The following is a 25,227-nucleotide window of genomic DNA, read 5'->3' as shown; positions in this document are numbered from 1 at the left end:
CCCCCCAGATCCCTCCTATACTCTTTTCTGTATTTAAGTTCCATCTTGCTTCCATGAAGGCACTCTGATTCAATCCAGCTCAGACTCTGTCTAGCTGAGATTCTATCTGGCCCGCTTGTGAATACAAGCGTTACAATTGCTTAGATTCCTTAAGAGGCAGCCCAATTTGGTGAATCTTTGTTTTCTTTGGCTTTAAGAAGGCTTGAGTCGAATTCATTCTAGCACAACCCTGACTGTTGGTATTTTGGGGTCCCCATCACCCTAAACCTCTTCAAGACAATGCAATTCACTTGCCTAGACTGGATTTTCTGGAATTGTCTAGACTTTGTAGTTCAGCTTCAATTCACTGGGCTTCCATCACTCAAGTGATTGTTCTCAATTTGTTGGCTATGGATAGCGATTTGCAAACCTTATAGATTTACTTTAAAATGTGTGAAGCTTCCCTTAGCATATTAACCACCTGCTAGGGCCCCAGGTCACCTACCAAGCTCAAAGATTTCTGTTGATGTTTAAAAAGCATACAAAAAACCCCCAAAAAACCAAATAAACCCAAACCCCAAAACTAAGCCCTTTTACACAGAATATAAACTTGATATGTTGTAACAGAGTGATGCCAAGTGCAATAAAGTGTTTGCTCATTCTTTATTCAGTGCACCGTGGTTAAATAATATTTCTTTCATTGTGTTTGTAGTGACTGAATACCATGAGTTATGACTCTGATCTAATACCCCTGCCTTATGCTACCATAATTCTTCTCACACACAAATAAAATGTTATCTATAATTCTCCTTTGGAAAGCACTTAAGCAGAGAAAGTCCTCATGAATTTGTGGCTCTACTACCTTTTTTTTTTGCTTCCAAATGAATCTTAGGTTGGCATTAGCTGTATCTATACTAGCCTACTGGAGTTAAGACTTTGATTGTCCAGTTTAATCCTGAATGACAGTATGGAAAGTAAGTTGGAGAGCTGGCCTTAGAGTCAAGAATATCTGGATTGAATTCTGCCTTTCACATAAGCTAGTTATGTGACCCAAATCCTTCAGGGATCCAAGTGATCCTCTTAAAACTTTAAATTACAGAGAAAAGATGTTTACTGAATTGGTGGAGGGAGAGTTCCATATAATAATGAAATCACAGATGGGCATCCCTCATTTAATCCAACAATTTATCTGATTCTACCTTCAATACCAAATTAAATCCTTCCCCTTTCCCCCATAGAATTGAATTAACCAGTAATTTTGAGAGTGCAGCTAGTTTTTCTACGTTTTCTAAGTTTCTAAAACATAGAGAGAGAAACAAGACATGGGTAATCAAATGAAAGAAAGGCTCAGGTTGCTTTTGTGATGCTTTCCTTAAAGTCTCAATTTGTTCTGTGAAGTTTGGATTTAGGCAAAGGGCTATACTTGAGGAGATATCTAGAGGGCCACAGGTGGCCTTGAGGCTGCAGATTCCTCACGCTGTGACAAAGACAAACAGAACTGAGTCAGCCATCTAGATCTTTTTTTTTTTTATTTTTTATTTTTATTTTTTAATGTTTAACAATCACTGCCATACAATTGCGATTTTATCCCCCCCCACCTACCCCCCACTACCCCCCTCCCTCCCCACGACTGCATACAATTCTGTATAGATTCTACATATACTTTCCTATTGAGTATATTTTCACTATAGTCATGCTATGTAGTCAGACTAAGATAAATGAAAGAAATCGTATAACAAATCAGAACATGATACACAAACACATACACATACACAAACATGATCTGCTACATTATGTGAGTGACTTCCATATTTCTCTCTCTGAGTGTGGAAGGCATTTTGCCTTGAGATCCACCATTGGGATTTTTTTTCTAAGAAGTTCTTGTGTTATTACAAAAATCTAAGTCTACCAGAAAAAACTCTCACACACTGTGGTTGTTGCTGTGCATAAAGTTCTCCTGGTTCTGCTCCTTTCACTCAGCATCAGGTCATATAAGGCCTTCCAGGCCTCTCTGAAGTCTTCTTGTTCATCATTTCTTATGGCACAATAGTACTCCATTACATTCATATACCATAATTTATTCAGCCATTCCCCAATTGATGGACATCCCCTTGACTTCCAGTTTTTGGCAACTACATAGAGTGCTGCTATAAATATTTTTGTACATGTGGGACCCTTTCCCATTTTTATGATCTCTTGGGGATATAATCCTAGTAGTGATATTGCTGGGTCAAAGGGTATGCACATTTTTGTAGCCCTTTGGGCATAGTTCCAAATTGCTCTCCAGAATGGTTGGATGCGCTCGCAGCTCCACCAACAATGAATTAGTGTTCCAACTCTCCCACATCCTCTCCAGCATTTATCATTTTCTTGTTCTGTCATGTTTGCCAATCTTATAGGTGTGATGTGGTACCTCAGAGTTGTTTTGATTTGCATCTCTCTAACCAATAGTGATTTAGAGCATTTTTTCATATGATTATAGCTTTAATTTCTTCCTCTGAAAATTGCCTGTTCATATCCTTTGACCATTTATCAATTGGGGAATGACTTGTATGATTATACATTTGGGTCAGTTCTCTATATATTCTAGAAATGAGGCCTTTATCCCTGAGCTTAGCTGTAAAAATTCTTTCCCAATTTACTACATCCCTCCGGATTTTGGTTGCATTGGGTTTGGTTGTGCAAAAACTTCTCAGTTTAATGTAATCACAGTTATCCATTTTGCATTTCATAATGCTTTCTATCTCTCCTTTAGTAAAGAATTCTTCCCTTCTCCATAGATCTGATAAATACACTATTCCTTGCTTCTCCAGTTTATTCATGGTATCAATCTTTATACCTAAATCATGTACCCATTTGGACTTTATTCTTGTGTACAGTGTCAGGTATGGGTCTATGCCTAATTTCCACCACACTGTTATCCAGTTTTCCCAGCAATTTTTGTCAAACAATGAGTTCTTATCCCAGAAGCTGGGGTCCTTGGGTTTATCAAACAGAAGGTTGCTATATTCCTTGCCTACTGCATCGAGTGCCAAGTCTATTCCACTTGTCTACCTCTCTGTTTCTTAGCCAATACCAAGTGGTTTTGATAATTGCTGCTTTATAGTAGAGTTTGAGGTCTGGTAGCGCTAGGCCACCTTCCCAAGCATTTCTTTTCATTAGTCCCTTTGATATTCTGGACCTTTTGTTTTTCCAAATGAATTTTGATATTATTTTATCCAGCTCTAGAAAGTAATTGTCTGATAGTTTAATTGGTATGGCACTAAATAAGTATATTAATTTGGGTAGAATTGTCATTTTTATTATATTAGCACAGCCTACCCATGAGCAACTAATGTTTTTCCACTTACTTAAATCTGACTTTATTTGTGCAAAAAGTGTCTTGTAATTGTGTTCATATAATCCCTGGGTTTGTTTTGGCAGGTAGACTCCTAAGTATTTTATACTGTCTACCCTAGCTTTAAATGGGATTTCTCTTTCTATCTCTTGCTGTTGGACTTTGTTGCTAATATATAGGAATGCAGAAGATTTGTGTGGGTTTATTTTGTACCCTGCAACTTTGCCAAAGTTGTTTATTAATTCAAGTAATTTTTTACTTGAATCTCTGGGATTCTCTAGGTAAATCATCATATCATCTGCAAAGAGTGATAACTTAGTTTCTTCTTTGGCTATTCTTATTCCTTGAATATCTTTATCTTGTCTAATTGCTACAGCTAACATTTCTAGTACCATATTGAATAATAGTGGTGATAATGGACAACCTTGTTTCACCCCTGATCTTATTGGGAATGCATCTAGCTTATCCCCATTGCATATAATGCTTGCTGAAGGTTTTAGATAGATACTGCTTATTATTTTATGGAAAGTTCCCTTTATTCCTACGTTCTCCAATGTTTTTAGTAGGAATGGATGTTGTATTTTGTCAAAAGCTTTTTCTGCATCTATTGAGATAATCATGTGGTTTTTGTTAGCTTTGTTGTTGATGTGATCGATAATGCTAATAGTTTTCCTAATATTGAACCAGCCCTGTAGTCCTGGTATGAATCCTACCTGATCATAATGTATTAATCTCGTGATAAGATGCTGTATTCGTTTTGCTAAAATCTTATTTAAAATTTTTGCATCTATATTCATTAGAGAAATTGGTCTATAATTTTCTTTCTCTGTTTTGTCTGTTCCTGGTTTGGGTATCAAAACCATATTTGTATCATAGAAAGAATTTGGGAGGACTCCTTCTTCCCCAATTTTCAAAAATAGTGTATGTAGTATTGGAATTAACTGTTCTTTAAATGTTTGATAGAATTCACTTGTGAATCCATCTGGCCCTGGAGATTTTTTCCTGGGGAGTTCATTGATGGCTTGTTCAATTTCTTTTTCTGAGATAGGGGTGTTTAAGTATTCAACTTCCTCTTCTGTTAATCTGGGCAATTTGTATTTTTTGAAATATTCATCCATCTCATTTAGATTATCGAATTTGTGGGCATAAAGTTGGGCAAAGTAATTTCTAATTATTGTTTTAATTTCCTCCTCATTGGAGGTGAGTTCACCCCTTTCATTTTTAATATTAGTAATTTGGTTTTCTTCTTTCTTTTTTTTAATCAGATTGACCAAAGGTTTATCAATTTTATTAGTTTTTTCATAAAACCAACTATTGGTTTTATTTATTAATTCAATAGTTTTCTTGATTTCAATTTTATTAATCTCTCCTTTGGTTTTCAGTATTTCTAATTTGGTATTTACTTGGGGATTTTCAATTTGTTCTTTTTCTAGCTTTTTCAACTGCAAGCCTAAGTCATTGATCTCCTCTTTCTCTATTTTATTTATGTAAGCATTCAAAGATATAAAACTTCCCCTAATAACTGCTTTTGCAGTATCCCATAAGTTTTGGTATGTTGTCTCACTATTGTCATTCTCTTGAATGAAATTGTTGATTGTTTCTATGATTTCTTCTTTAACCCAACCCTTCTTTAGAATTAGATTATTTAGTTTCCAATTGATTTTTGGTTTCTCTTTCCATGGCCTTTTATTACATGTAATTTTTAATGCATTATGATCTGAAAAGGATGCATTGATTATCTCTACCTTTCTGCACTGGATTGTGAGATTTTTATGTCCTAGTACATGGTCAATTTTTGTAAATGTTCCATGTACCGCTGAGAAAAAGGCATATTCCTTTCTATTCCCATTTAATTTTCTCCAAAGATCTATCATATCTACCTTATCCAGAGTTTTATTTACCTCCTTATCCTCTTTCTTGTTTATTTTGAGGTTGGATTTATCGAGTTCAGAGAGGGGGAGGTTGAGGTCCCCCACTAGTATAGTTTTGCTATCAATTTCTTCCTTCAACTCCCCCAACCTCTCCTCTAAGAATCTGGATGCTATACCACTTGGAGCATACATGTTTAGTAATGATATTGCTTCATTGTCTATGGTGCCTTTTAGCAGGATATAGTTTCCATCCTTATCCCTTTTGATTAGATCTATTTCTGCTTTCGCTTTGTCTGAGATTAGGATTGCTACTCCTGCCTTTCTTACATGAGCTGAAGCACAATATATTCTGCTCCATCCTTTGACCTTTATCCTATGTGTATCCCCCCGTTTCAAATGTGTTTCTTGTAAGCAGCATATTGTTGGATTATGGCTTTTAATCCATTCTGCTATCCGTCTCCGTTTTATGGGAGAGTTCATTCCATTCACATTCACAGTTATGATTACAATCTGTGTATTTCCCTCCAACCTCTTTCCCACCATTTGTGCTTTTAGCTCTCCCGTCTCCCTTCCCCTCCTCAATAGTATTCACTTTTCTCCGCCTCCTCCTGCAGCCTTCCCCTCCTTCTTTTAGCCCCCCCCTCCCTTTTACTCCCCTTTACTCTTATTGCTTCTTTCCTCCCTTTTAGCCACCCTCCCCTTTCTTCCCCCTTCCCCTCCTACTACCTATAGAGCTAGTTAGGATTATCTACTTAAGATTATTGTTCCCTCCTTTGAAGAGATCAGATGAGAGTACCTCTCAAACAATGCTCATCTCCCTCCCCTCCTTCCCTCTACTATAGTTTTGTACTTCTTCCTGTGATATAATTTGCCATTTTCTGCTTCCCCCTTTCCACACCTCCTATTACATTCCCTTCTCATACTTAAATCATATTTTTGACATGACATCATTTACTTTATGCCCGTTCCCTCTACATATGTCCCTTTTATCATAATAGCTGCACAGTTCTCAAGATTAACAGGTATCATCTTCCCTTATAGGGAGGTAAACAGTTTGCCCTAATTGAGTAGCAAGTTTTTGTTTTTGTTTTTTCCCCTCTGTTTACCTTTTTATGATTCTCTGGAGACCTGCATTTGAAGATCAAATTGTCTATTGAGTTCTGGTGTTTTGGTCAGGAAGCTCTGGAAATCCCTTATTTCGTTGAATGACTTTCTCCTTGCCTGAAATGTTATGCTGAACTTTGCTGGGTAGTTGATCCTTGGTTGAAGTCCCAACTCCTTTGCCTTACGGAATATTGGGTTCCAATTCTTTCGATCTTTTAATGTAGAAGCTGCAAGGTCCTGTGTGATCCTGACTGTGTGTCCTTGATATTTGAATCGTTTCTTTCTGACTGCTTGTAGTATTTTCTCCTTCACTTGATAGCTTTGGAATTTGGCTACTATATTTCTTGGGGTTTTGAGTTTGGGATCCCTTTCGTGAGGGGAACGGTGGATTCTTTTGATGACTATTTTGCCCTCTGAGTCTAGTATTTCTGGGCAGTTTTCCTTGATGATTTCCTGGAAGATATTGTCCAGACTCTTTTCTTCATCATGGGTTTCTGGCAGGCCAATAATTCTTAAATTTTCTCTCCTGGATCTATTTTCCAGGTCAGTTGTTTTTCCAATTAAATATTTTACATTTTCTTCTATCTTTTCATTCTTTAGATTTTGACTGAATCTTGTTGCCTCATTGAGTCATTAGTTTCTACTTGCCCAATTCTAATCTTCATCATATTGTTTTCTTCAGTTAGCTTTTTTATCTCCTTTTCCATCTGACCAATTTTTCCCTTTAAGGAGCTATTTTCTCCATTTAATTTTTGTACTTCTTTTTCCATTCGACCAATTTTCCCAGTTAGGTTTTGGGTTTTCTTTTCCATCTGATCAATTTTCCCAATTAGGTTTTGGGTTTCCTTTTCCGTTTGATTAACTCTTTCTTTTAGGGAATTATTCTCTCCAGTTAATTTTTGAACTTCCTTTTCCATTTCTTCAATTTTCTTTTTCAGAGTGATGTTCTCATCAGTGAATTCTTTTTTCATAATTTTAAAATCATTGGCCAGTTTTTCTTTTATATCCTTCTTCAGATGTTCCAGGTAATCTAGTTGTGCTTGCGAGAAATTCATAGTCCCATCTGAGGTTTCAGATGGAAGTACAGTCTCAGCTCTGACCTCTTTGGTGTTTGTGTTTTGGTCCTTATCCCCATAGAAAGATTCTATGGTTTTTTCACTTTTCGTCTGCTTTTTCCGATTCATGATGTTGGCTGAGTGTTGTAGCTTTTGGTTCTTTCAGTCAGAAGATACAGATCTTTTAAGTTGAGTTGATGTGTGTCTAGGCTAAAAGCAGGCTTTTTTTTGTTGTTGTTGTTTCCCAGATCAACCCTGGGGTTAGCTTGTTAGGTGTGTGGGAGGGGTGGTCTGGTCTCAGGAGATCTCCTCAGCTGACTTGAGGCAAAGGCAAGGTCAGGGGATGGTGATCCCAGCTTCCCTATTGTCTTCCCTTTTCCCCTGGAGGGCTGGGGCACGCCTAGAAGCTAATGCATGTTCCCGCCCTTCCTGGGGCTCGTCTCCCGGCGCTGAGGCTTGCCTGGGTCTCAGTGCGTATTTTCTCTGCCCTGGGTCGTCTGTCCCTCCAGATCACCTCCGCTACAGTAGGAAGAATCCCCCCTTGCCACTTTTCCAGCCTCTGGTGTTATGAGACTATTTGCCCCCTTCTGCTGTTCCCACTGATCCAGGATTAATCTGGGGAAGAATTTTATGGTTCCCTCACGGTCATCAGGGGGGAGAAGAGAGCACTTACTGATCACTCTGCCATCCCAGCTCCTAGAAGTTCAAGTAGTTGACCCACCGAAGTCCAGTCTTCAGGCTGGAGGTTTCAAGGGCTGCTGCGCTGATATTTGGCACTCAGCGGCTCTCATCGGCTCGGCCTGGCTTATCTCCTGCTCCGCTGGTCTCGCCCGCCACTTTTGGGCCCCTCAGGTCCCCTCCACCCTGCCGCGCCGACCGCGCTGCGCTGTGTGCCGGGGTCTTACCCCCACGGAACAGATCCCTCCCGTGGACCCTCCAGTCTAACCTGGGCTCCGAATCCGTCAAAGTCCATCACCCACTGGATTCTACACCTCCAAAGTCTGGTCAGACTCTCCCCCCAGAGATATCCAGAGGAGTTTTTCCAGGAGCTTAGGTGAGTCGTTGCTTTCACTCCGCCATCTTGGCTCCGCCCCCCATCTAGATCTTTAGGCAAAACAAATTTGACTACATTATATGTGGATTTCTTCAGGTCTTAGCTTTGGGGGTATATGAGAAAGGTAGTGTGGTATAGTAAGCAGAAGATTAGTATAATGTAAAAGGCACTGGACTAGGACCAAGAAGACCTAGGTTTGAATCCTGCCTCTGCCACTAAATAGTTGTGTGACTTTGGTCAAAACATTGAAGCTCATGGCAGCCAGCTAGTGTAGTGGATTGAGTACTAGCCCTGAAGTGGGGGAACCTGAGTTCAAATTCGGCCTTAAACATTTACTAGCTGTGTGACCCTGAGCAAGTTATTTAACTCTGATTTCCTCCAATAAATAAATAGACATTTAAGTTCTCTGGGTCTCATCTTCCTCATTTCTAAAAGAAATGACCTCTAAGGTCCCTTACATCTCTCTGTTGCTATGATCTTAAGTAAATATAAGGTGAGAGGCAGTGTGGTGAATTGGAGAGAGTCACTTTCAGAGTCAGGAAGACCTGGGTTCAAGTTTTGCCTTTGATCCTGGGCAAGTTACCTTTCAGAACCCCCAGGTAAATCTCTTAACACTATAAATTGCAGACATGTTGCTATTACCAGAGATCACTGTTCCTAAATTAGATGAAATTATAGATCTGAATAACAAAACAGAATGGAAACTAAAAATCATTTAAAAGACATCATAGATTCATAGACTTAAAGCTAGAAGAGAACTGAGAGATCTTTAAGTCCAACTTCCTCATTTTACAGGTAAAGAAATGGGCACAGGGTGGTTCAGTCTCTTACTCAGGATCATACAACTGATAAATGTCTGAGGCAGAATTTAAAGGAGTTCAAATCCAGTGTCCTACGTGCTAGAGGTGTCAAATACAAGGCCCATGGCAGCATCATGGTGTCAACCCTGAATATGACCAGAACCATATTAAATGTAATTGGGAAATATTTAACCAAGTAAATAAAGATACACTAGAACATAGATGATGTTGATATGTAATTTTCTAAGTCAATGTGTGGCTTATAGGCTTCCTTATTTATGGTTTAATGACCTCCAGTTTCTCTTTGAGTTTGACCCCATTGTACTATATATTACCAAGCTTTTTCCACTTTCTTAGAAGTTTTAGGCATGATGTTTGCTTATCTTCCATGGCTGGTCTAATTATTTCCTGTCTACATTATTACAATTTTATTTGGTTATTTCAGGTAAGGCTTCCCGGGAAGTCCAGAAGATGACTCTTTTATGGTTCTGAAATGAAGAGCCACATGATAGATTTATCCATGAGGCAAACATGAGAAAGCTATAAAGTCCTCTTAATCTAATGCTTCATCTTGTATTGACGTCAGGAGCAAGTAATCTATATCTGAGAGTTATTTTTAGAGTCTGGGTGTTTGGGTGACCTAGTTGTCAGCCCTAAGCTCTGACGCAGGGATCCATTGCTCACCTTTATCTCCTGGAACAACAAAACAACTATAGGCAGCTATGACTTTACCAAGTGATCTCTGATGTTAGCTAGATACATTGGGAAAAAGAGTCCCTGCTTCATGAGATCTGTCTTCAATTAAATACACACCCTATCTTCAGTTAAACTTTAATAGTAGGGTCAAATCAATGAATGAGGAACTGGACTTGTGTTCTGCCCAGTTATCTGTGCTGCTTAGCCAGAAAAAAAAAGGGCAAATGAGGCCAAGGCTCAGTCTAGTTATGTTTCATTTCTAGATTCTATCAAGCTATCTCAGTAGGTTGGAGTGACTGTTTTACCCCAGGGGGTCTAGCATCTAGTTAGCAAGAGTAGTTAAAGTAGAAAGCTTAATAACTTTCTCGGATGTTTTTTAGATAATTTCTCAGATGCCCCAAATTGTTAACAATTGATAAGACATTATAACAATTCATTTCCCTCCTTTTGTTGTTATTTAGTCATTTTCATTCATGTCTGGTGCTTTGTGACCCCATGTGGGATTTTCTTGTCTAGGATACTGGAATGATTTGCCGTTCCCTTCTCTAACTCATCATATAGATGAGGAAATAAGTAAATAGAATTAAATGACCTGCCCAGGGTCACACAGATAGCAAGCCTCAGAGGCCAGATTTGAATTCATGAAGATGCATCTTCCTGACTTCCACTGTGTCACCTACCTGCCCAGTTTCCCTCTTGTTAAACTACCATATTTCACCACATAATCATTATGGATTTCTGTTACCTATTAGGTAATTAGCTAATTTTTTTTTGTAAAAATGTGGGATGCGATCAGTATGTGAAGCTTTTTAAAAATTGTGCCAATATTACTTAAAAATAATTTATTACTAAACTGTCTTTGGAGCAAGATTAGAATGCATGGAAAACTTGTGGATATATGTTAAAATTGGAAAGATGCAAGTCTTACCACATCATATGACTTACTCCTAGAAGCTTTGCCTCCCCTCCCTCCCCCCATCCCTTGTGCCTAAGGCTTTTCATTGTTTGAAGTTAGTACTGCAGTGATCTAAACACACCATGCAATTAAGCTTTCGGAAATATGCTGACAATGCATGTGTGTTGAGAATTCTAGACTCACGGTGGTTCGCAGTGCATTAGAGATAAATGTGTATTCATATGCCATTGGTGAATACATCCTGCTCTATTTGCCTTTTAAGCAGCATGATGAACAGAATTATACCATGCATTGATTACCTGATGAAAGGCTATAAACCAATTTTAGGGCTTAAAAAAACCACCTGGTGTGCAACAGTTATTTGGTAGTGATAATTATGCAATGAAATATGGTACATTTGTCCTACTTCTTTTATGAGTTTCACACCATGAATTATAAAGTTGATTCAGAATCTCAGAGTTAGAGGTAGAAAGGACTTTAGTGTCATCTAGTCCAACTCTTCCATTTTACATATGAGAATATTGAGGCTCAAGGAGGTTAAGTGACTTCCCTAAGGCTACACAGGTAATAAAAGTCAGAGATAGGAGTTAGATTCCGGTCCTCTTACTTCTAGAACCAATGCTTTCCCCACAGTGCCATGCTTGTCCATGGCACAAAAGTTGTTAGATATAACTCTGGTTATTAAGAAGAGTAAGGGTGGGGAGGAGCCAAGATGGCAGAGTAGAAAGAAGCACATACGCTTAGCTCTTACCCCACAGCTCATAAAATACCTGTAAAGAACTCCCAACAAATTCTAGAGCAGCAGAAGCCACAGAACAATGGAGTGGAGGAGATTTGTGTCCCAGAGAGACCTGAAAGACCAACAGGGAAAGGTCTGTCGCACACCAGATGTGGAGCAGAGCCCAGCCCTGCCTTGGCCACATGGCACTGAGAGGAGCAGATCTGAGCATGCTTCAGGGACAGAATCTCCAGTGGCAGCACAGATCCTTCAATCCACAGGCACCAAAGGTCAGTGAGAGAATCTTTTTAGCTGGCCGAGAGGGGAGTGGGGTGTCCCCATAACTCAGGCCTCCTCAGGTGGTAGTGGTAGAGACAGCAGCAGCAGGGCTCCCAAAGCAGGAAGTAGCCTGCATCCATTGTTGAAGGTCTCATCAGAAAGCCCCTGAGGGAACTGAGCCCTGTGTGGTGGTCCTGCCCCCCCTGAGCAGCTGATCTTAATCTCACACTGAATAGCAGCCCCACTCCCACCAAAAGCCTCTGAGTCTTGGGAGCAGCTCATTTGAATTTGAATCTCAGCCCCCAAGTGCTGGCTTGGCAGAACTGGAGGTGAGGTGGTTGTGGAAAGGAAACTCAGAAGTAACTGACTGGGAAATGCCCAAAAAAGGGAAAAAAAAGACCATAGAAGGTTACTTTCTTGGGGAACAGGTGTCTCCCCCATCCTTTCGGATGAGGAAGAACAAGGCATACTGTCAGAGGAAGTGAAGACCTCTGTCTCCAAAGGGAACTTAAACTGGGCTCAGGCAATAGAAGACCTTAAAAAACAAGTTAGCAGCTTACTAAAGGAGAACCAAAAAAATGCTGAGGAAAATAACAGCTTTAAAAAGAGGCTAACTCAATTGGAAAAAAGAGGTCCAAAAAGCCAAGGAAAAAGCAGAATTAGCCAAATGGAGGAGAAGGTTCAAAAGCTCACTGAACAAAATAATTCGTTGAAAGAGAGAATTGAGTCCAGGGGAAAGAATGACTATGAGTTAAGCCAAGAAGTTAGTAAACAAAACCAAAAATCTGAAAAAATAGAAGATAATGTGAAACAACTCACTGGAAAAACAACTGACCTGGAAAATAGATCCAGGAGAATAATTTAAAAATTATAGGACTACCTGAAAGCCATGATCAAAAAAAGAGCTTAGACATTATCTTCCATGAAATTATCAAGGAAAACTGTGCTGATGTTCTAGAATCAGAGGGCAAAATAAATATTGAAAGAATTCACCCACCACCTCCTGAAAAAGACACAAACAGAGAAACTCCTAGGAATACTGTAGCCAAATTTCTGAGTTCTCAGATCAAGGAGAAAATACTGTAAGCATCTAGAAAGAAGCAAGAGTAAGAATGTATCAAAACAAACTTCATTTAATGAACATTCATTAAGTATTGATTACACGTAAGACAACTGTGTCATTGATTCAAAAGCACACCCAAACAGATCCTGAATTCAAGAACATACACACACATTTAAATAAGTATAAAATAGGTAAAAGGTTATTTCAAGAGGGAGAAAACACTAATGACTTGGGGAGGGGGTACCTCGGAACTTGCCATCTCTCCTCTTTTGCACACTTAGGATTTCCATATCTTTCCAACCACTCTGAGCATCAAGTTTCTTTTGTAATATTATGTCCCCCTTAATGTGAGCTCCTTCAGAACAGGAACCGTCTAGTTTTTCTCTTTGTATCTCCTGGAGTCAGCACAGCACTTGATAGAAGGTAATTGTTTAATAAATGCTTTTTCATTCATCCATTCCTTTACAATAGCTTTATTTCATCCGGAGTAGTTCCAGAAAGTCCAGATCCAAGGCCAGAGATTTCATTTGGTTCTAGAGTGACTTTAGAACTTTTGGTTGGCATAGAACTTTTGTGAACAATTTAAGTCTGCCCTTCAATGAACCTGTGCTCTTAATACTTAATAAATGTGTACTGAATTGAATTACTAACCCAGAACAAACTAAATGGGAAATTTGAGGTGGTGATGGTTGTGACTGGAAATGACAGGAATTTTGGCCATAGTTTTTTGGTATCATTCTCAACCTTGGTATCTTCATAGAATGAGTAATCAGGGTTAGCAATGAACAGTCATTTAATAAATGATTTTACAGTCAAATACAATGAGTACTTACTGGGCAAAGATTTCAGAGGCCAATAGGGCTGCAGTGGTAGAAAATAATATCTGCTAATAGTCTATTCCCTTTATTTCAGAGATCAGTTTTTCTTTGTAAAACAAACAGAAGCACAAAACCAAAACAAAAACAAACTCCCCTCAGGTTCACAGGAGGCATTTTTAAGTTAACTACAGTCCACAATGTTGGATCATTCTTTCTTAGCTGTCTTGTTTTATTTTTTAGTAAATTTATTTTTTATTGTTCTGAATATGACAAACACCATTTCAATATACAGAAAAAGACTGTGTATGAAGTCATGAATGTCTGTTGCATGCAGCTTATTTTTTAAAAGTGCATAATTAATTCAATACATTGATTTCAAAGTTGTTCTGCTTGTCTGAGTTTCCTTTTGAAATTACTTTTGTTCTCTTATGTGCATTAAATAAATCCTTCAGTGATTCACTTTTCTTCTTTTGGCATTACTATCACCAGATTCCTTTTTTCTCCCAAATTAAAAAAAAGCTCTCTCTTATAACAAATAAGTATGGCCAAACAAAATAAAAATATCAGTTGTTTGTGTCTGAAAATTGTGTCTTATTCCGTACCTTTAGTCCATCTTGTCTGTCAGGACCTTGATTGATTTAAAAGTTGTAACTGTTCAGAATGAAACTGTCATGTTTTGCTACATAGTATTTTAAAAAATTATTCAGAATTTAATGAAAAAAATGTCTTCATATGCAAAGTAAAATAGAAAGATTTCTACAAAAATATAGATTATGTATAGCTTGCTTAAAAAAAAAAGTTCTCCCTTTCCCATTGTTGGGGGGAGGGAGGAGTGGTGGAAAATTTTTATAAAATTTTTTGGCCCTCACTTCCTACCAGAGAAGTCTGAATGATTATAGTATTAAAAGATAAAATATGTTGATGTTGTACAATACTATATATATATTTTATGTATTTCTGAGTTTCTAAAATTTTTTTATGTCTGCTGGCCATCATGCGTCATCTGCAGCTTCCATAAAACTCCCCCCAAATTCCTGTTTCATTTCTTATGCCAACCAGTGAGAGATCAAAACCATGATGGGGAAAGTCTTGATGTACAAGGGATAACTATATAACAAATTTAGCATGTCACTTTCAAAGCTGTTCTGTTTGTCCACATTTTCTACTGAACTCCTTTTCCATTCTGTGCACTTTTAAAGGATAGTGACCTTTTTTAATTTTTCTTCTTTTTGAGGGGTCAATACTATGGCTAGCTTTCTCTTTCTTCTCCTCCCAAAAAGTAAAAAATAATCACAGTACTTATAACAAAAATTCACACATTTGCAACGTCTGAAACATCTATCTTTCTGTCTCTGTCAGAAGGTAACAGTCTTCATCATTTATGAGTCCTCTGGAGTGGTTGCTCATATTGCTTATCATTTTTACTGTTAGCATACGGTTGATAAGTCGATAAACAGTACTTACAGATGGGGGAAGAGAATGCATAATGTAAAATAATACTCTGGGGCTTCTAGCTTTCTTTCCTCCTAATGCCTAGAAGTCTCCCTCCTGACTCAGATTTTAGATTGTTTGGGACCCAGGAGTTCTCGCACACATTCAGTCTGAGTTCTCCCACTGGAAGGATAAGGGCTGCAAATATTGGGCCCTCCGGATGCTCAACTCAGCACTTCCTTTAGACCTCATCAGGTGCAGGGACAAATCCCAAGCCAGGATCACTCACTCAACACTAAAGCTGGAACTCAGATATGTTGGTGGCTTGCAAGAGGACTTCTGAATGCTTCTGCCCATATTTACATGATTAGTGGACTTGAAAATAAACTTGAACAAAGAACAGGGTCACCACTGTCCATATATTCCTTTGCATATCCCAGTGGTACCTTTCACTTTTACTTTTGCCTACCATTCTCTGCTATACCTGTCTCATTCTGAATCTTGAATTCATCAATACTCTGTAAAGAGGAAGGTAGCTTGCTTCATCATGAATCCCTGGGAATCCTAGGTGGTCATTGCTGTGATTAGGGTTCTCAAGTATCTCAGAGCTATTTCTCTTCATTATTTGATTTCTATCATATAAATTATTCTCCTGGTTCTGCTCATTTTACTTTGCACTAGTTTATTTGTCTTCTTATATTTTTCTGAAACTTGGGAGAGGTTTCAGACCTGACCATTTTTTAAACACCCAGAAAATGAAACAAATATTTGTACCTTTCAGAGCAGTTACTCTGGAAAACTATACACTCTTTGTGTTCTCATAGGACAGCATGGATTCAACTATTATTTCTATATAGATCATTATCAAATGACCTAATATTTTAAAAGTACTTAGCACAGTATCTGGCATATAATAGGCTCTTAATAAATGCTTATTCCTTTCCCCTTACCCCACATATAGATGACTCCCATATTTGTATATTTAGCCCATCTCCCTGTCTCTCTCATTTTAGTCTTAAGTCTCCAATTACTGACAGACATTAAAAAGTTCAAGGTCATCCAGTGCATCCTGGACCATCCCCTGTCATCCTGACTTTCATCTTGCCCCCGGACTTTAACGACTGGAAGAGAGAGTGAGTCTGATGACTTTGTTCAGTTCTGCTTCACTTAAATCCTATTCATGCACAAGTCAGGAAATCATCCTATGATGTCATTGGTCCTCTTTGGAAATGAAGGACAAACAAAAAGACATCTGAATGTCCTTTGGTAATTTAAACTCAAGATTTTTAAAACTAAGCATACTCCTAATCTATTCTCAGTTTTTCTTTTTCTTTTGAGGTTACCATTATTTTTCCAGTTACACAAGTTTATGACTAGGAGTTATCCTCAACCCTTCAGTCTCCGTTTCCCTCACCCCCCTTCATAATGACATCCAATTAGTTGCTTAGTCTTATTATTTTTCAACTCCTCAAAATCTCTCACAGACATCCACAAACCTCCCCAGCTCAGGTCCTCATCACCTCTCACCTGTACTATTGTAATAGTTTTCCATTTGGTCTCCCTGAATCCACTCTTTCTTTTTTCCAATTCATGCTCCACACAGCTGCCAATTACATATTCCTGAAGTGGAGATCTGACTACATCACTTACTTTCTCAAAAACTTCAGTGGCTCCCAATTGTTTCAAAAGATGAAATACAAACTAACATTCCAGGATGATTAAACATTATTCTCCTCCATTTACCCTATGCCTTGACCAAACTAGACTACTAGCCATTCTCTATACATGGCCTTGACTGTGTTTTTGCATAAGCTTTCTCCCAGCCTTGAATGCCCAGTGCTCTGCCCTTTTGAAATCAGTAGTTGTCTTCAAGTCTCAAATCAAGTGCTACCTTGTTCAAGAGGCCTCTCTTGGTTTCCCCATTGTTGATGTCTCCTTCCTATGACTGTATCTAATTTATACATATGCTGTATTTATTTGTGATAATGTTGTATTCTACCCTCATTCCCCCAGTAGAATATAAGAATACAGAATCCTTGAGGCCAGGAACTGTGTCACTTTTGTATTTGTATCCCCATCACCCAGCACAGTTCCTGACACATAGTAGGTACTTAATAAATTTTTTCCATCAATTGATTGATACACATCTTCCAACAAGGTTGTCATTTGCTTATAACATTTCACAATTCCTCCTGCATAATTGTTTTCAAAGCCAGCTTACAGGTCATGTAAGAAAGTCAGTCTTATGTTATAATCACATGATGTTTTGACCTAAAACAAGATTATCCAGTCTAATCATGAATGTGATTCATAGGATCAGCAAGGAACTTCAGAGGTAAATTCCATTAAGCCATACTTGCAACAGGAATTCTCTTTATAACACTTCCAACAAGTAGTAGTCTCTGACTGAAGATCTTCACTAACATTGCTGACCAAGGCAGCCCACTATACTCTTAAGAAATAATTTTAATTGTTATGACATTTGTCCATATATAGTGATACTTTAACTTTATTATCTCAGAGTGAGGAAGATGCATTATCCCTTCAGAGTTCTAGTGGTATTCTTAAAGGTCTGGGGGCAAAGCTATTAGCATGAGGCTGCATTACATGCTTGTTCCCTCACTGTTAGTTGTCAGTGGCTATCACCCCAATTCCATTTAACAAGTCAGCATCATTTAGCTTTTATTAAGATATACATATATACATGTATATATGTACACACATACATAATATATATATATATGGAGAAAGAAAGAGAGAGAAAGAATATTGCAAGCACAAATTATAAACATTTCTACTCCCCCCAATACCTGGGGATACATTCTCTCCTATTCCACTCTAGTCTCTGGGAAAAGTGAGCTCAGAATGAATGGTTTCTATATAGAATTGGTCCCATCAAGTTCTTTTCCATATGTGACATAGCCACCCATTGGATGAGTCCTCATCCCATCTCTTGCTGGGCTAGGTGCTGAAAGTAATTCCATATGATCTTGATATCAGATTGGACTCTGCTCCCAGATATTCTGGTGGCTTTACTGATCTTTTGAAGCATTAAAGGTCCTAGCTATATTCCAGATTCTTTTTATTTAAAACAGAAAAGAACAAATGGAAAAGAGACAGAAAACAGGGGCACCGATTGACTTTAGATAGAAAGACATTGAAGCCTCTCCCACTCAATATTCTCTCTCTTTCACTGGAAAACAGCCAGGTGCAGAAAAGAAAGAAGTAACCACAGGAAAAGTCCCTGACTGACTAGTATCTTTTAAACACTTCCTGGTTCTGATTCCAAAGCCAATTGAAAAGGATCCTCTTTGCCAAATGGTTAGCATACTGGAATGTCTATACATATTCTTAAATCCATGTGGGGATGACATCAGCTGAATATTCCATGCACATTCATGAGCAATGGGAATATGGGACAGTGCCCCATCATACTTTATCAAACGAAGATTGTACTCTAATACTTCTACCTGTTGAGCCTAGTTTTCCTTCTGTGTCATAATTAGAATAAGAAGAAATCTATAACCCATTTCCGACATATGGCAGTATCTGCAAGGCCTTTTATCTTAGTGGAGAGTTGGAGGAGCCAAGAAATTCCTGTGGGGTGAACAAAACTAAGAAACACCTGAAGTGGTGATTTTTGAGGGCAGGTACACAGGGCTTGGGAGTTCCTTATTTCCTTTTCTTTTGATCTTGATCTTTGATCCTATGCCCAATTAGGGTACTTGCAATAGAGAGGAGCAGTAATCAGATTAATACTAGCCTAATGGACATGCAAGCTGCTGAATGTTCTTATAATTGCTGCTGCTGTGGCCCAAGACTCTATTGTCTGGTGACTGAGACTGATGGGGACCAGAGTTTCAGAAGAGATCCATTTCTCTGAATAAATAAAATGACACAAGGAGAGCTGGTGCAATTAGGAGGGTAAAAGATAGGGTCCCTGAGATGGAGAAATTGCACTGAAAAGATAAAGTTAGTAATAAGATTAAGTATAACCCAGCTCTCCAACATGACTCCTCCACAAAGAACTGAAGAATACACCAAACTGAATTCTGATCAGAAAATAACAATTTTTAAAAAGTGAGTCATATTTTTAGCTCAGGTCAACATAGGGAGATAAAGAGGTGTGTGGAAATGAAATGGGATCTGGAGAGAGGTATACTTCATAGAGCATTCTGGCATGGAGAAACCAAAGAGGGACAAAGAGTCACCAGGGCAAAAACTTGGAAACCTGTTATTGACTACCCACTGCTAGGTTACAGACACAGGGAGGACTAAGGAGGAAACTTGTGCTTGGGGGAAGGGGGGGTACATTCCAGCATGAGGGAATAGTATAGGACCCTAGACCGAATACTGTTTGAGGAGCAAGTCCAAAAATAAACAGTAGCTACTTGGCCTTGCCCTCAAAAACAGAGTAGGGTCTCAGTTCCAGCCTCTAGAAAATAATTCTTAGGACAGGAATTGAGACTGTTTGTCATCTTGAATTTGTAGAGCTTTTCATATGGCTGATAGAGGCTGAATAGAGGAACAGTCTACCTAAAGTCTAATTAGGGGAAAACCCATAGGTTCATAACATGAATCCAAACACAAATCAGAAATTTATAGAGCTCAGATCAAAAAAGATGGTGAGAATACTTTGCCCTGTGGGAACACTGAGAGCTTGCAAGTCCCCAGTCCAATCTATCCCTGAGACCTCAGAATAACTCAACACTTAATACCCCAAGAAAGCAGCAAAAAGATCCAAGAGGGCACAGGCTCAGCCCAGACATTCCCCCTAGGAGTGTACAGAGTATTGTCCTAACCCAAAGTCTAATAGGAGGAGAGATAATAATTACAGATAAAAATATGTATAACATAAGTATGAATTGAATTATACATGCATGCTTACATACATACATATATACATACACAAACACACACAAAGTAGTAAAATAATACACGGTAGTTAGGGAGGGCACTAGCAGTTAGGGACATCAGGAAAGTCTTCCTGTAGAAGATGGTGTTTGAGCTGCATCTTAAAAGAAGAGAGGTAGTGTACAGAACAGGGATAAGGAGGGCATACATTCCAGGAACGGGGCATAGTCAGTATAAAGTCATAGAGATAGGTGGAGTATCCTGAGTGAGGAGCAGAGAGGACAGTTTCTCTGAATTGCATGATGCATCATAAAATAAGAGAGAAAACTTGTTTTATAGGAATGAGGTAATAATACCATAAAACAAATGCAAACAAAATTGCTATGTAATAATCACACTTTGATTTTTTTTTTTTGCAATACCAGGCATTAAAGGTCATATGTGATGACTGGTAACAATGGCACTTACCTGGATACGGCCAATTAGCTCTGTGATCGTTTCTGGGAAGTCAATTGTTTCTTTAAAATAGTTCAGAAAATTAGCCTTCCTACAGTTTGTATAAATAATCAGTGTAACTGATTTTTCATAAGCTGAGAGCCTTAGATTTCCTATCTGTGAAATGAATATATGTATATAATCACTAATAATAATTTTTTTTTCATAATAAATAATCTAAAGTTCCAGATTAGATGTCTACTGAAGTTGGAGCTAGGTTGGGGCTAGGGTCACACAGCTGATATCTAAGGTTAGATTTGAACTCGGGAAAGACTGGGGGCTCTATACATTGTGCCACCTATATCTTTACTAGTATTTCTGCCTGTACCTATATTGTCCATGACTTATTCCTAAGTTTGGTATCTTCTTCTTTTTCAGATATTTTGAGAATTCTATCCTTCAATACCCTCAAATTGTGTTATCTGTATATACTTTTCTGTTTGTGCTTGGTCTGATTGAGCAACTCCTCCCATTTGAATTTTCTGTGATGCCATTTCTACTTTCTCTTTCAGCTTTTCAGAGACTAGCTATAGAATTCAAATGGGGTGACTTTGTTGCCATTAATGGAAAAAAAAAGTTTACTCTAAAAATCATTAAAGATTGTTTTTGTTGTTTTGCCTGCCACCAAGTCCGTGAACATAAAGGGAAGAAATATTTTGTAAATGGTAGATGATGGGGTTCAGACTCTGGGAACTTTCTTGAGCTCCCCTGGAGTGCCCTTACTTAACCTGGCTTTTCATACTCAAATTGAGCTCTCCCTGTATCTCCTCACAGAAACTGACCTTTCATACTCAAATTGAGCTCTCCTTGCATCTCCTCACAGAATCTGGCCTTTCATACTCAAATCTGTGACCACTGTCTGTTATCTCTTGATTATCTCTTGTGTTGACCTGAAAACGTGGTTAGAGAAAAGGCAACAGGCTAAATGCATACATTTTATGCTTTAATTAATTAATCAATTCCCCATAAAGAAAACAGTCACATGGCACTATAGAGTCAGAGGTGACTCTGACTACCCAGTACAGAAAACATCTGTCTTAAGTACATTTTTGCCATGAGAAGGAAACTCTCCTAATTAAGCAAATCATAAATTCAGTAAGACAAGACAATTAACAAAGCAATGTCAGTCAAATCTTGAGATTCCAAGCTGGGTAAACATATGTCTCAGGTGATAAGGAAGGAAGGAAATCCCACCACTAGTAAGTGGCAGGCTTCCTGCCCCAAACAGGTAACTGACACAGAAAAGGGCAAACAATGTTCAATAGAAACTCAGGATGCCTATATTTTCTTTATCATTAATATGCCATAACATAGTATGTGTCTATAGATAATAAGATATAAAGGGAAGTCCCATTATTCAAGATATGTCATAGGTTAAAGGTCTCCCAAGGAGTGCAGAGTCAGCTTTGGCTGGCTTTTGCTGACATAGGAACAGGCATTCTCTGAGTTTGCTTCAGAGAGAACAAAGAGATTATTCCAAAATTTTATATTAAACATTATCACTTGATACCTGCTGCCCACCTAGGCACCCCCTTGTCTGATGTTCATTGATTCTCCTCAAGACCCTTCCTAACCCCCTCACCCACCCCCATCCCTCCTATACTCTTTTCTGTATTTAAGTTCCATCTCGCCTCCATGAAGGCGCTCAGATGCAATCCAGCTCACACTCTGTCTAGCTGGGATTCTGTCTGGCCGGCTTGTGAATACAAGTGTCACAAATGCTTAGGCTCCTTAAGAGGCAACCCAATTTGGCGAATCTTTAATAAACTTTGTTTTCTTTGGCTTTACGAAGGCTTGAGTTGAATTCACTTGAGCACGACCCAGACTGTTGGTATTTTGGGGTCCACCATCACCCCTGAACCTCATCAGTAGATAAAACTTTGTTTCTTGTCTTTTTCTTGTTAGAATCTTAGCAAGCAAGAAAACCTCTAAGACAATGCATTTAGAATGATATTTTTTTGTCCTTTAATGAAAAAATCTCACTCGCTTGTTAGTATAGCTTTCCCCTGGCTCTTTTTCAGGGAAAAAAAACAACAACAATAAAAAACCAAAACCCAACAGTTATCATGCCTGGAAAACCCCAAATTCAATAAGCCATTTTTAACTGGAATAGAAAGAATGAATAACAGTTCAATTCTCAAGACTAAAACCTGGGGTCGAACTCACATTCTTTACCTTGAAATGAAGTCTCATCCTTTTAAAAGTGTTATTAAGAATTATTTTAAGTCACAGTTCAGCTTTTTTATTTCTTTTCTATTCTGAGCACTTTGATATTCTTGTTACAAAGAAACTCTAAGTCCAGAACATTGGGAAAAAGTCTATTTAAATCCTCACAAATTACCTGTGCCACCTTTGGCAAGACCCTTACCCTTCCTAGAGATGAGGTTTAGGGGTGATCAGGGACCCCAAAATACTGACAGTCTGGGTTGTGCTCAAGTGAATTCAACTCAAGCCTTCTTAAACCAAAGAAAACAAAGTTTATTAAAGATTCACCAAATTGGGCTGCCTCTTAAGGAACCTAAGCATTTGTAACGCTTGTATTCACAAGTGGGCCAGATAAAATCCCAGCTAGACAGAGTCTGAGCTGGATTGAATCTGAGTGCCTTCATGGAGGAACTTAAATACAGAAAAGACTATAGGAGGGATGGGGTGGGGAGGGTTGGTAGTCTAGAGTGATGGGAGAAGGGGTCTAGGGAGGGTCCTGAGAAGTTCAAAAAGGGAATTCCAGGAGGATCAAAGGCTGGAAACAGCTGGAGGCAATCAAGAGACATCAGACTAGGAAGCTCCTAGGTGGGAAGCAGGTCTGGCTATCAAGAGGTAACAAACAAAGGCCACGGATTTGAGTATGAAAAACGAGGTTCTGTGGAGAGATACAAAGACAGCTCAATTCGAGTATGAAAAGCCCGGTTCAGTGGGGAGATACAAGAAGAGCTCAAGGAAGTTCCCAGAATCCGAACCCCATCACTAGGACTCATTTTTGTCATCAGCAAAGGTTAATCTAAATGGTCCCTTCCCACAGCCTGGCCAAATATATGAGAGTTATCTGGAAACGCTTGGGGCAAGACTGTCCGTGTTAGCTGATGAGGACTTGATTCCCCAGGAAAACTAGATTCAAAAGCAAAAATAAATTGTGAGTATTCTCCATTAGGCTTTTTTGTGGGAAGGACTGCAGTGTTGCATGGACATAAACAAGGGACAAAGATTTTATACTTAAGGAATTTTTCAATTAAAGGTTGTAGTCCTTCCCAGGTCTCAGGCTTAATCAGATACTGGCTGAGATGGGGGAGCACTTTAGGGTCTGGGAGACTAACAATGGCTGGGGTGACAGAAGTAGCTCTCTCTGGAATTCCAGTGTCCCAAATATTTGACCTGACTGTCTCCCACACTCAAGCAAACTGGGGAAGATGTAGTGAACATCGGCAAAAGGGAGATGGGAGGTTTAACTAGAGAAAATTGGCTCCCCAATTTCACCATCAGGTCCCTTTCCAGCAAGGGGGCAGGGTCAGAGAAAGGCATAAAGAGAGTTTAAACAACAGATCCTCAAGTAGACTGGGGGGGGGGGGGGTATGTTTGGAGACATTCTTTAGTTTCCCCTTCAATGCCCATGACCCGAGGGGTCAAAGGACGGGTAGGGCCAGAGTGACTGCTTAAGGCAGAGAACTTAGCCATGCTAAAGTGGGTAACCTTACCTTCAGCCTTTGTTTTTGCCCAGGGCTTGGCGAGAGAGGTAGAGAAAGTGGGAGCACTGCCAGCACCCAGGCTTTCCTGTTGTTCGAAGTCTTGAGAAGACTGGAGGACAGGGTACTGGGGGCCGGCTCCACCACTTTTCCAACTTGAGGGACAATCCTCCAATGTCCCTCCTGGTCACATGGGCACAGTTCCACAGGTGTTGGTTCCTGGGATTCCCTCTGCGGGGGTGCCCTGGAGGGGCACTCCTTGGACCAGTGACCCTCCTTTGTGGCAACAAAAGCAGGTTTCCCCACTGCCCAAGTAGCTGGGATTCCTCCAAGGGGGTGCCCGGGAGGGGTGCTTCCTGGGTCTATCCCCGGCCAAGGCAGCAGCCAAGAATTGAGGAAGGGAGATGGAATTTAAATATAGAAAAGACTATAGGAGGGATGGGGAGGGGGGGGGAGGTCTGGGAGTCTAGAGTGATGGGAGAAGGGGTCTAGGGAGGGTCCTGAGAAGAAGATCAAAGAGGGAATCCCAGGAGAATCAAAGGCTGGAAACAGCTGGAGGCAATCAAGAGACATCAGACTAGGGAGCTCCTAGGTGGGAAGCAGGTGGGGCAATGAAGAGGTAACAGACAATGGCCACAGATTTGAGTAGGAAGAGCCAGGTTCTGTGGAGAGACACAAGGAGAGCTCAATTTGAATAGGAAAAGACAGGTTCTGTCAGGAGATATTAGGAGAACTCAAGAAGTTTCCGTAGTGTGAACCCCATCACTAGGACTCATTTTTGTCATCAGCAAAGGTTAGTCTAAATGGTCTCTGTGGTCCTTTCTAGCTCTGTGATCCTATGATCTTTCCCTAGGAGGTGATCATTCTTCTTTTTCAGCTTTTCATGAAGGAGAATGTTTTTGTCAAAGAATCTAATATTCTATTTTGCCACTCCTCGGTTCCTTTGTGGCCACAGTTTTGACTGTGGTAAGGAAAGATTTTAAATGTTTCTCAGTTCTCAATCAAGGAACATTTATTAAATACCTACTGTTTACCATGAACCCTCCCAATTAGGAAGACTACAAGGCTGTAGATGGGGAT

The 25,227-nt window shown here is 39.3% G+C and overlaps 1 long non-coding RNA gene across 1 annotated transcript in view; it reads right to left on the bottom strand.

Moving 5' to 3' along the window:
• LOC140506696 (uncharacterized) overlaps positions 1-24,701 on the bottom strand; it is a 141,048-nt gene extending 116,347 nt beyond the window's left edge. Inside the window, exon 1 of the long non-coding RNA XR_011968039.1 lies at positions 24,160-24,701. This is a non-coding gene — a long non-coding RNA (uncharacterized lncRNA). The remainder of the gene's footprint in view (positions 1-24,159) is intronic.
• Positions 24,702-25,227: the final 526 nt, after the last annotated feature.

This window comes from Notamacropus eugenii, chromosome 5 (genome assembly GCF_028372415.1).
Source record: "Notamacropus eugenii isolate mMacEug1 chromosome 5, mMacEug1.pri_v2, whole genome shotgun sequence".
Taxonomy (NCBI): domain Eukaryota; kingdom Metazoa; phylum Chordata; class Mammalia; order Diprotodontia; family Macropodidae; genus Notamacropus; species Notamacropus eugenii.
This window is presented reverse-complemented; position numbering and strand designations above follow the sequence as displayed.